Here is a 13,200-nt window from a genome sequence, read left to right on the forward strand (position 1 = left end):
TTCTTTATGATAGCCTCATTAACCATAGACACATATAAATATTCTGTTTATTAAATCATCACAAGTTGGTCTGATCAGTTCAGTACATGTGAATATGTTTGAAAATGTGTTGAAAATGAATCGAATCTACAACTAACCTAATAACAGTGTTTTTATATAATAACATTTTATGGAATATAGCTTGAAAAATGGCAACACTTGTCTTTAATCTCATTGCAGGGCCTGGTTACCATTTTTCTGGTAACTTGGTTCCAAATTGTAATTTTGGTTGCCCAACCAATAACACCGTCTTTCGATTTGGAGCAACTAACAAGAACCAGTTAATTTCCCAGGAATCGTTCAGTTTCCCACCTATCTTCACCATTGGGTAAGTTTCAGTGCATTAACACTTTCACTTTCCTGTTTGCCCCATTTTCAGCACTACAGTAACACACTTCCGCTATATAGCCTTTCATGAAAATGTTTTGTAGCCATGTTCCAAATGTTCAATTGTCTAGTTTAAATTGGACACAGAAAGAATCAAAGGTATCCAAAGCTGGTAGAAGGTGCCTGTAGTTATTAATGTTTTACCATGAGGTGTCATTAACATATTCAGTCAATACTTGACAATATTTACAAACATACCTGTAGCCAGCACATTCAAACAAGAACAATTCTCCACTTTGATTATTGGTATTTGTGAACTTAGAGAGGTGATAAAGTCATAGAGTCACTGGAGGGCTGGATTTTGCCATTGAGACAGGAAGCTTGAGAAATTTCCCAACTCAACAGACCCATCTCCTATAAAAGGGACCCCATCTGCCATATTTTTGTTCCAGGGAGGCGGGGGGGCAGGATGGATTTTGACCAGCCACCTCCAGTGACAGTTCAGAGGTAGCCACGGAGGTGGGTGAATGCCAAGGCAGGCTGCTTAGAAGGCCCACCTTAGATTTTGCCCAGTTGTGTAAAGGGCTGTTTACTCTCTATTTCTCATGCCTCACCACCCTTTTGCCCCACATGTCACCTCTATGCCCCAATAACCCCCATGGCAACTTCATACTCCCTCATACTCCCATGCCCCTCACACCCCTTATGCTACATCCATGACCCTTCATACCCCCATTCCCACTTCATAGCCATTCACCTATTATCCACTATGGGCAGACCTTAGGAGCCATGTGGAGATGGAAAAAAATTTAAACTTCCAATAATCTAAGTGAATTCTCACTCGTACACACTTGATATTGGACAACCCTCATTCATGAAAGACATTCAAAATATTTAACTCTCCTCAATCACTCAGTTTGTTGTAAAAACAAGCAAACTTCTATTCATTAACCATATTGAAGACAGCTGACCCTTTAATAACCTCTTAAACGGTCAAACAAACTGTGAACTCATCCCCTGTTAAGCTAATTTTAGAGCTTTTGAAACTCAGTCAAGCATTCATAATGAGCTTAGCTGTAATAACAACCCTTGGGAAATGTCAACAATGAAATTTATCAAAACAGCAGAAATGGCTGGCTAATGTTATTTTTCCTAATCAACCCTAGGTGGCCTGTCAATCAATGCTATTCCTTCATTTTTAATTGGCTAGAGATTTAAATCATTTCAGATCATGACTCCAAAACAGGCCTTATCAGCCATTCATGAGCGTTTATGCCTCCTCATTAAAATCGTGGTCCCCACACTGCAGGTTGAGGCCTTTGGAACTGTGAAAATTGGGTCTGTTTGAACTCAGCAGAGCCTTTTGTAATTAGTGCTCAGTTTGAGTTTCTGGCCTGTGCAATTCACACCCCGTTCAATTCCCCCTCCAGGCTAAAATGGGATCTGCCAGAATGGAGGCAGGACTTCCTCATCCAGGTTCCACCCACCATTTTTAATGGTCTTTGGAGTGAACCCGACGCTGTGAAAATCCAGCCCATAAAGTCATTATGGCACAGAAGGAGGCCATCAAGTCCATACCACTCTCTGCACAGCATTCCCATCAGTCCCAATACCTTGCTCTATCCCCATTGCCCTGCAATTTTATTTATTTCCCCCAAATACCCATCCAATTTCCTTTTATAATTATTGATCATGTCCGTTTCCACCACTCTCATAGGCAGAAAACTCCAGGTCATTATCAATCACTGCATAAAAAAGTTCTTCCTCACACCACAGCTACCACCCCAGCCGCATCTTCTGTCCAAAACCTCAAATCTGTGTCCCCTAGTTCTCATGTGATCAGCAAATGGGAAAAGTTTCAGAATCTTGCATGGAACAATGGTCAGCATTAAGCCTGTGGAAGAAGGTTTGCAGATTACCACACCATCTGTAGGCAGGGATTTCTATTTAAATTAGGACTGAGGCAGTGATAATTGATACAAGAACAAAAATAGCTGGAAAAACTCAGCAGGTCCAACAGCATCTGCGGAGGGAAAAACAGTTGACATTTCGAGTCCGTATGACTCTTCATCAGAACTAAGGAAATAGAGAAATGAGGTGAAATATAAGCTGGTAGAGGGGGGTGGGACAGGTAGAGCTGGATCGGGGGCCAGTGTTAGGTGGAGGCAAAGAAGAGATTGCCAAAGATGTCATAGACAAAAGGACAAAGGGGTGTTGATGGGATGCTTGCTCTAGTTTATCTGATCTTAAATGAAGAGTGCTGTTAATACAAACCCGAAGCAGTCCCAGTTCAGGTCTCCAAACCATGTCAGGAAATGAAAATCACAGACAATCATTATCAGAGGTTCTCCTTTAAAACAATAATTACAGGTGAGCCAGATATGACATCATTAGCTTTGCTTTGTGGTACACATTTTTCAAATGTTAATTTGCTGAGCATCAGCCATGATCAAATTAAATATTTCAGTAATATCCTTATTATCTCTACTGGAAGGAAACTGACACATAGAACCTGGCATATTTCAGGAGTGATGACACCTAACCACCACCTTTATAAGAAACAAAATCCGAAAACAAGCAATTAAATTTCCCCGTGTGTAACTTGTATGGAATTACTAAGAACCAATTCGCTGAAATAGGTACTCTCCATTTTCTCTCTTGTAACAGGGCACCAAGACTGTTGAACTCCATTCAATCCAGTGGCTTCTCCCATTGAAAAATAAAAACTGCTAGATGGAAACTCAGGTGAAACTACTAGTGCAACTCACCTAGCTAATGTCTGATCTTTACATGCATTGCACACACTGAGCAGAATTTTCATGGCCCATTGGTGACAAGCTGGGAGACAAGCGGACTGGCAATATGGCAAAAGAAGGTATCAGGAGGGAGGCTGATTGATGTCTCCCTGCCGTTATGGCATATTGGTGGCAGCAGCAGAACCTTGGCAATGCAGCACCTGCTGAGTGGCCAACTGAGCTACTTAAGTGGCCAATTAAGGGCCACTTCCCAAGCCTGTAGGCATTTCGCTTGTGTTAGGAAGGCCTGCTTTCACAGAATCACACAGAATCACAGTGCAGAAGAGGCCCTTCAGCCCATCGAGTATGCACCAACATGTGAGAAACACTTGACCTACCTACTAATCCTATTTACCAGCACTTGGCCCATAACCTTGAATGTTATGACGTGCCAAGTGCTCACCCAGGTACTTTTTAAAGGTTCTGCTGAAGGGTCATGAGGACTCGAAACGTCAACTCTTTTCTTCTCCGCTGATGCTGCCAGACCTGCTGAGTTTTTCCAGGTAATTCTGTTTTTGTTTACTTTTTAAAGGATGTGAGGCAACCCGCCTCCACCACCCTCCCAGGCAGTGCATTCCAGACCGTCATCACCCTCTGGGTAAAAAGGTTTTTCCTCACATCCCCCCCAAACCTCCTGCCCCTCACCTTGAACTTATGCCCCCTTATGATTGAACCTTCAACTAAGGGGAACAGCTACCCCCATCCATCCTGTCCATGTCCCTCATAATCTTGTACACCTCAATCAGGTCGCCCCTCAGTCTTCTCTGCTCTAACGAAAACAACCCAAGTCTATCTAACCTTTCTTCATAACTTAAATGTTTCATCCCAGGCAACATCCTGGTGAATCTCCTCTGCACCCCCTCCAGTGCAATCACATCCTTCCTATAATGTGGTTACCAGAACTGCACACAGTACTCCAGCTGTGGCCTCACCAAGGTTCTATACAACTCCAACATGACCTCCCTACTTTTGTAATCTATGCCTCGATTGATAAAGGTATGTGTCCCATATGCCTTTCTCACCACCCCACTAACGGGCCCCTCTGCCTTCAGAGATCTATGGATACACACGCCAAGGTCCCTTTGTTCCTCAGAACTTCCTAGTGTCATGCCATTCATTGAATACTTCCTTGTCAAATTATTCCTTCCAAAATGTATTATCTCACACTTTTCAGGGTTAAATTCCTTCTGCCACTTATCTGCCCATTTGACCATCCCATCTATATAGGACTCGAACTCAAGTTCTGTCGAAGGGTCATGAGGACTCGAAACGTCAACTCTTTTCTTCTCCGCCGATGCTGCCAGACCTGCTGAGTTTTTCCACGTAATTCTGTTTTTGTTTTTGTTTTGGATTTCCAGCATCTGCAGTTTTTTTGTTTTTGTTTCCATCTATATCTTCCTATAGCCCAAGACACTCAACCTCACTGTTAACCACCCGGCCTATCTTTGTGTCATCCGTAAACTTACAAATCCTACCCCCCACATAGTCATCTATGTCATTTATATAAATGACAAATAATAGGGGACCCAGCACAGATCCTTGTGGTACATCATTGGACACTGGCTTCCAGTCACTAAAGCATCCTTCTGTCATCACCCTCTGCCTCCGACAACTAAGCCAATTTTGAATCCACTTTATCAAATTACCCTGTATCCCATGTACATTTGCCTTCTTTATAAGTCTCCCATGTGGGACCTTGTCAAAGGCTTTGCTGAAATCCATATGAACTACATCAATTACACTACCCTCATCTACACACCTGGTCACCTCCTCAAAAAACCCAGGCTTCCATGGGTGGCTTTGTGTGGGGAGTTTGCCAGATAAACCCTGGCTTCCATGGGTGGCCTCCCTTATGGGCACTCAATGGCCCTGAGATGGGTGCCGCCCCCTGCAGCAACAGTGCCACTGGTGCACTACATTACCCAATCCCCTCAAATCACTGGAGGCTGCCTGTTTCTGGCTTCCCCCAACCAACTGACCTCTCTTTGAGGTTATTGTGCCGTCCTGGAGCTACAGCCTCAGCAATGGCCACCCCTAGTTGTGGCATTGCTGAGGCTGCCGAGTTGCTGGCCCTCTGATTGGGCTGGCAGCAATTGGATGGTGGCCCTGGCAGCAGCCTCTTAATTGGCCACCACCAGCAAAATGCTGCCCTAGGGTTCCACTTCTCACCTCTGAGGGGTTGCCTCCTCGTTTCAGCCCTGGAAGTGGGACTTCACTGACCCCACAAAATTCAGCCCGCTGTTTTGTACTGATTCCATCCTTCTGGTGCTGTATTAAGATAAACAAAAGAGCCCCATGATTTTTTTAATTTTTTCTCTGCATCATCATGGTGCTTGGACATGTTTCATGCAATTGAATATTATAGGGAGCTGATTGATTAACTGAGCTCCACAATATCCAGGCCAAAATGATTCCATTTTATAAATGCTTACTGCCAAAATGTATTATACTATTAACAAGTTATATGTATTTTTCAAAATAGGACACAAAGACATTTAATGTAAACTATGGATATCTTACTGCAAATTATTTCTGTCACCAGTCTGTGGGTTACTGTTTACTTTGTAACAAAGTTCATGATAGGAAAATAAGACTATTTATACAAAATGGAAGCCTTGCACTAATACACAAGCAGATGCAAAATATATGAAATAAAAACAGAAAATGCTGGAAATGCTAAGCATGTCTGTGGAGAGAGAAAGAGAGTTAACATTTCAGGTCAGTGATCTTTTATCAGAACTGGAAAAAATATGAGACATAATAAGTTTTGAGCAATTGCAAAGACAGAGAAAAAAGGGAGGGTGGGAAAGAACTAAAAGGAAGGTCTGTGATAGGGTAGAAGGCAGGCGAGATTAAATGACGCAAGGCAATAGGGGATGGTAACAGGAAGAAAAAGTGAGTCTAGAGGAGATATAAAAATAAATAGCAGATCACCAGCAGCTGCCATCCAAAAAAAGTCAGGGGGAGGGTGGGGGTGGTGCGGAGGTTATGATATGAAATTGTTGAACTCAATGTTGAGTCTGAAAGTACCTAATTGAAAGATAATGTGCTGTTCCTCAAGCTTACATTGTGAGCTTCATTTGGGACAGTGAAGGAGTCCGAGAACAAAGTGGGAATATGGCAGAGCATTAAAATGACTGGAAGGTCTGGGTCACACTTGTGGACTGAACAGATGTTTTTCACAAAGCACTCACCCATTTGGTGCATTTGGTGTCCTTAATATAGAGGAGATCACATCATGAGCAGTGTATACAGTGTACCATCTGGTGGGAGTGTTTAGGGCTCTGGCAGTGGGAAGAGATGAGGTAAAAGGGCAGGTGTTGCATCTGCTGAGTTTGCCATGGGAACGGGCAGGGTATTGTAGGTAACTGGAGGAGTGGACCAAGATATCACAGAGGGAACATCCCTTTGCAATGCTGAACGGGGAAGGGAGTAGAAGATGTGTTCAGTGGTGGCATCATGCTGGAGGTAGCAGGAATGGCCAAGGATGAACTGTTGACTGTGGGGGCTAGTGAGGTGGAAGATGAGGACAAGGGAAAGCCTATCATGGTTCTGAGAGGGAGAGGAAATGGGACACACATGGTTGAATGTTCCGTCTTCCCACAGTGGAAGGAAATCTTCAATCAAGGAGAGAGGAAAACAAGTAGGATGCAAAGAGATGGAATTGCTACCTTAAGCATTAAATTTTTCATAGCTATTTTATTTTCACTTTATTTTAATACATACATTTATTTATATTTGTTTCAACATTTTTGCATTTCCTATTTTCCCAAACATTTATGCCCTTTCTGCACTGTGGTAGTTTTGAACTTTAACTGTTGTTTCCCTGAGTTATCCATTGAGGGCTAGGCTTTCCTGGTATCTCCATTAAAACACAGTGCACAAGCACTTCGATCAATTGAAATTGAAGAAAACTCTTGAGAAACATTATAGAAGAGTGAGCTAATAGCAGCTTTAAAGAACAGCAAATTGGCTTTTTATATTTTTTTATCCATTCATGGGATGTGGGCATCACTGGCTAGGCCAGCATTTATTGCATGTCCTTAATTGCCCTTGTTCAGAGAGCAGTTAAGGGTTAACCACATTGCTGGGGGAGGTGGTGGCATAGTGGTATTGTCACTGGACTGGTATTCCAGAGGTAATGCTCTGGGTTTGAACCCCACCAAGGCAGGTGGTGAAGTTTGAATTCAATAGAAATCTGGAATTAAAAGTCTGATGATGACTATGAACCCATTATCAATTGTTGTAAAAACCCATTTGGTTTTTAGAGAAGAAAATCTGCTGTCTTTACCTGGTCTGGCCTACCTGTGACTCCATCCTTGGCCATTCCTACTACCTCCACCATGATGCCACTACTGAACACATCTTCCACTCCCTTCCCCGTTCAACATTGTAGAGCAATGTTCCATCTGTGATATTTGGCCTAGCCAGTGACACCCACATCCCATGAATGAATTTTTAAAAATTGGCTTTTTATATCCACTTTAAAACAGAATTTAAAGCATTGAACCATTCAGTGCTTTTTGGGCTGTTATAGTCAAGCCTTAGTGGAACACTGAGTCCTTTTTATTTTGAAATTGCTTATTATTTTGTCTTGTTCATAACTGATATTAAATTTACAAAAGTTCCTGTGTGGTGCATCCATCTCATGTGCATCTCAGTCTCCCAGATGGAAAATAGGTGCAAATGTCATCGATGGACAAAACATTAATGCAATATGTGCTGAAACCTAGGCTAGTACCATATTGTTTAAAACTAAATATTGATTTGCATTGGGGTTAAGTGTATGCAGTGGTTAGGCTAAATAACCCAGGTACTAATAAACCAGGCTTGGTCAAGATTTTATGAGCTCAAAGTTGCAATATTGTTGTCAGATTTTATGTAATTGTTATACATCACATGTATAATGCTCCATTAATTAATTATTGAATATTGGCCAGTAGAATTTTATTTTTAAGAATAAAATTGTTTAATCAATATGTGTAATCACACTTAAATGAACTGATTATATGGATAGATTTTGAACAGATCTAACAACTCAAGACTGAGCAACTATGAAGCGCTGTGGACCATCAGCAGTGGCAAAATTGTGCTCAACCACAATCTGTAACCCCATGGACCGGCATACCCTCCGGTCTACTATCACCACCAAGTCAGGGGATCAACCTGGTTCAATAAAGAGTGCAGGAGGACATGCCAGGAGCAGCACCAGGCATACCTAGAAATGAGCCTGGTGAAGCTACAACACAGGATTACTTGCGTGCCAAACATCATGTGCAGCAAGTGACAGATGGAGCTAAGCAATTCCACAACTAACAGACCAAATCTCTGCGTCCTGCCACATCCAGTCATGAATGGTGGTGGACAATTAAATAACTCACTGGAGGAGGAGACTCCAAAAATATCCCCATCCTCAATGATGGGGGAGCCCAGCACATCAGTGCAAAAGATAAGGCTGAAGCATTTGCAACAATCTTCAGTCAAAAGCGCCAAGCAGATGATCCTCCTCCAGAGGTCCCCTGATCATAGATGCCAGTCTTCAGCCAATTTGATTCACCCCACATGATATGAAGAAATGGCTGAAGGCACTGGATACTGCAAAAGCTATGGGCCCTGACAATGTTCCAGAAATAGTACTGAAGACTTGTGCCCCAGAAATTGCCGCACTCCGAGCCAAATTGTTCCAGTACAGCTGCAACACTGACATCTATCCAGCTATGTGGAAAATTGCCCAGGTATGTTCTTTATACAGAAAGCAGGACAAATCCAACCCAGTCAATTCCCACCCCATCAGTCTATTCTTGATCAGCAGCAAAGTGATGAAAGTAGTCATCAACAGTGCTATCAAGTGGCACTTGCTTAGCAATAACCTGCTCACTGGCATTCAGTTTGGGTTCCGCCAGGGCAACTCAGCCCTTGACCTCATTACAGCCTTGGTTCAAACATGGACAAAATAGCTGAACTCCAGAGGTGAGGTGAGAGTGACTGTCCTTGACATCAAAACAGCATTTGATCAAGTGTAGCATCAAGGAACCCTAGCAAAACTGAAGTCAATGGGAATCAGGGGGGAAACTCTCTGCTAGGTGGAGTCATACCTAGCACAAAGAAAGATGGTTCTGGTTATTGGAGGTCAGTCATCTCAGTTCCAGGACATCAGGAGTTCCTCACGGTAGTGTCCTAGGCCCAGCCATCTTCAGCTGCTTCATCAATGACCTTCCTTCTATCATAAGATCAGAAGTGGGGATAAAAGCAAAATACTGCAGATGCTGGAATAAAAACGGAAAATGCTGGAAAAACTCAGCAGGTCTGGCAGCATCTGTGGAGGGAGAAATAGAGTTAATATTCTGAATCTGTATGACTCATCTTCAGAGCTGAAGAGAGGTAGAAATGTGATGGAATTTAAACTGTTTAAGAGGCAGTGGAGCAGTTGGAGTAAAGTAGAAGGTCAGGGTGAGGAGGGAGCTCAGGAGAGATTTGACAAAGATGTCATGGACATAAGACAAAAGGAATGTTAATGGTAGTGTTAAAGATTAAAGAATGTGCTGATAGTGGCATGTAGGTAAGATAGCAGAATGTGTTAGTAGCAGAACAAGGGAAAGCAAAACATGCTTACTGCCATTATTAAATCATATAAATACACTATCTGATGTATTTTAAAATAGTGGAAACATGTTATTACCTATAAAATGTTGTTGCAGACTTTGTTTCTTACTTAATCTTTTTCTCTCACTCTGGCATTGCTGACTTGTATTATTATTCCTTCATTAAGCAGCATTAACATCTTACATTTTTAATAAAAACTTCCCTCACACATGTACATACGAACACACGAATTAGGAGCAGGAGTAGGCCACTTAGCCCCTCGAGCCTGCTCCACCATTCAATAAGATCATGGTTGATCTACCCCACATTCCTGCCTACCCTAGATAATTTTCATCCCCTTAATCAAAAATTTATCTAGCTCTGCCTTAAAAATATTTAAAGACTCTACTTCCACTGCCTTTTGAGGAAGAGAGTTTCAAAGACTTATGACCCTCTGTGAGAAAAAAATTATCCTCATCTCTGTCTTAAATGAGCGACCCCTTATTTTTAAAAAAGTGACCCCGAGTTTTAGATTCTCTCACAAGAGGCAACATCCTGTCCACATACACCCAGTCAAGACAGCTCAGGATCTTAAATGGTTCAATCAAGTCACTTTTTACTCTTCTAAACTCCAGTGGATACAGGCCTAACCTGTCCAACATTTCCTCAAAAGACAACTCGCCCATTCCTGATATTAGCCTAGTAAACCTTCTCTGAACTGCTTCTAATGCATTTACACCTTTCCTTAAATAAGGAGACCAGTACTGTACACAGTACTCCAGATGTGGTCTCACCAGTGCCCTGTACAACTGAAGCATAACTTCCCTACTTTTGTAACCAATTCCCCTCATAATAAATTTCCATAAAATTTATGTTGGAATCATTGGAGAGACTCAAACCTTGATAAGGATGAGCTCTTCTTCGGAAACGAAATGTAATGCTAATCCTGACTTGAGTTTACAGTGAGTAGATTTGATGATCGGGTTTCCTATAATTTTAAAATTATCAATGATTGAAATAATATTTTTCCCATTAAATGTGCTTAACTAGTATCTTTTTATGTTACAGAGCTATAAGTGAATTTAAATTGTGAACAAAACACATTTCGACTTTATCGGGTAGCTCCTAGATAGGAACAGGACGTGCTTGATATCGAAGTGATTTGATGCATCATTACAGTCAACATTTTAGATTTTATCTGTCTAAAAGTCTTCTGTCTCCGCTCACTGTAGAAATCATGTCTGAAATAAACTTGGTTGCAACTCAGTTTTTAGTGGAATTCATGCGAGTTGGTACAAACTGCAGTCAAACTGACAATATCACTCAAAGGCCAGAAATAGATACTGTGGAAATTGCAACATTTACAAAGGTACAGTTGCAAGTACTTCCCTGAGGTCAAGAATAATGGGATAGATGTGCTGAAACAATTTTGCAAGTGATTAGACTTGACCCATAAATATTTGTGGACATGAAATTTGGCATATAAATCTCGTTTTATTTCTGCAGGTTGAATTAATCCTAAATCCACACCCAGCAATCACTTATCTTTTCTGATTAATTATTAACCTCTATGTAATTATGAACTGAATGGTGGATACCTTGAGAAACTATTCATATTTGATCCTAGTAGAATATTAACTCGCTAACTCAATATTTGGTCTGTTTACTGCCACCACAAGCATTAACAGCATTGACCAGAGTTTTATTGAGAAAGCTGATTAAAATATCTAGTTTCATCGATATTATAAATGTCCATACAAAAGATGCCCCAGAATTTTCCCGTTGGCGGGCGGGGGCGGGCCCCGCAAAATGCAGCGCTGGGGCATCAGGCGAACATCCAGATGTCACCGCACACCATCGCGATTTTTAGGTGGGCGGGCGTGCGATGTTCTCTGACGCATACCCGCCATTGATTAATCATGTAGCTAATGCATTTACACCTTTCCTTAAATAAGGAGACCAGTACTGTACACAGTACTCCAGATGTGGTCTCACCAGTGCCCTGTACAACTGAAGCATAACTTCCCTACTTTTGTAGGGAATGTGCATGTTAGCATCCTGAGTTCGACATGCTTTCCAGTTCCAGCACTCTGCCTAGGTGCAGATCCTAAAGTTTCACCCCCATTCTGTACTCTAGTGTCAGTGTCAACATGCTGCGGATGCAGAACACATCCTAGCTCAACTCTCTCAGGGTGAGGCAGCAATTGACGGCAATTTTTCGGAGCCCATGCAATGTTGCATGGGCACAACGGGCAGGCGGGTAGGAGACATTTGTATAAACCTCATCCACAGATGGGATAAGAGGGGTGGGCGGGGTCACGAATCTTATTTATCAGACCTTTAATTGTGAAAGTTACTGATACTTGCCTGTGTGAGCAGGAATACTTCAAAACTCGTACCAGCTACTTGGACAGGAGTAAGCTCTCGGGACTCTACAGTGAAGATCATTTTTGGGGCCTGCAGGTTTCAGGAAGCTTTCCCTTAGCCTGGGTATGGGAGTTGTGCTCTCCACTGCAGGCACCTCCTCTGAGGAGGAAGGGAGGGCCGGAAGGGGGAGGAGGCCTGGAGTGCACATTCAGTCTCCAGGGAAGCCACCTTTGGGAGGACAGGCGCAGGCACACGGGGCACAGGGCCAACAGGAAGTCCAAGGTGGAAGGGGCCGCAGAAGACGCCGCTATCCCGTTGCCAGGGTTTACAGACGGCGAAGCAGCTACCTCAATATGTCTGAAGTGCAGTGCCGAAGGAGACTCCGTCTTTCAAGGGAGACAGTCACCTCCACCTGTCAGATGATAGGCCCTGAGATCTGCACCAGATGTTTAGGTGGGTACCCCATGCCAGTGGCGCTAAAGGTCACAGTTGCCCTCAACTTCTATGCCACCAGCTCTTTCCAGGGCTCAGTGGGTGATCTTTGCGGAGTTTCCCAGTCAGCTGTTCACACTTGAGTCAAGCTGGTGACAGACGCTGTATTATGGCGTGCACTGATTTTCATCCAATACCGCTGGGATGAGGCCAGCCAAACAGAGCGAGCCAGAGGCTTCACAGCAATTGCTGGCTTCCCCCGTGTTCAGAGTGCTGTAGACTGTACACATGTGGCCATCAAGGCACCAGCAGGTGAGCCTGGTGCCTTCGTCAACAGGAAGGGCTTCCAGTCCATGAACGTGCAGATAGTGTGTGATCACAGGATGCTGATTCTACAAGTCTGTGCAAGGTACCCAGGCAGCTCCTATGACACCTACACCCTCAGACACTCCCAGGAATTATGCGCAGTCTTCTGAAAAGGAGAGAAGATCATTGATTAGTCCAGCCTGTGCCTGGATTCCCATCGCATCCCTGCCAACCAAGCCAGAGTGGGACATTGCAGGACTCCAGTTCTTCATTACCCCGCAGCTGCCGAATACTCAATCAAAGAAGCCAGGGCTTCTTTGACCCCTGCCATTGCCCAAATGCTGCCTCCTTC

The 13,200-nt window shown here is 43.1% G+C and overlaps 1 long non-coding RNA gene across 1 annotated transcript; it reads left to right on the plus strand.

The window, feature by feature from the left end:
* Positions 1-273: 273 nt before the first annotated feature.
* On the plus strand, positions 274-11,009 carry LOC121278138. The gene is made up of 3 exons (XR_005943059.1): positions 274-367; positions 3,034-3,111; positions 10,812-11,009. It is a non-coding gene; the product is annotated as an uncharacterized LOC121278138 (long non-coding RNA).
* The last annotated feature ends 2,191 nt before the right edge of the window (positions 11,010-13,200 follow it).

This window comes from Carcharodon carcharias, chromosome 5, assembly GCF_017639515.1.
Source record: "Carcharodon carcharias isolate sCarCar2 chromosome 5, sCarCar2.pri, whole genome shotgun sequence".
Taxonomy (NCBI): Eukaryota; Metazoa; Chordata; class Chondrichthyes; order Lamniformes; family Lamnidae; genus Carcharodon; species Carcharodon carcharias.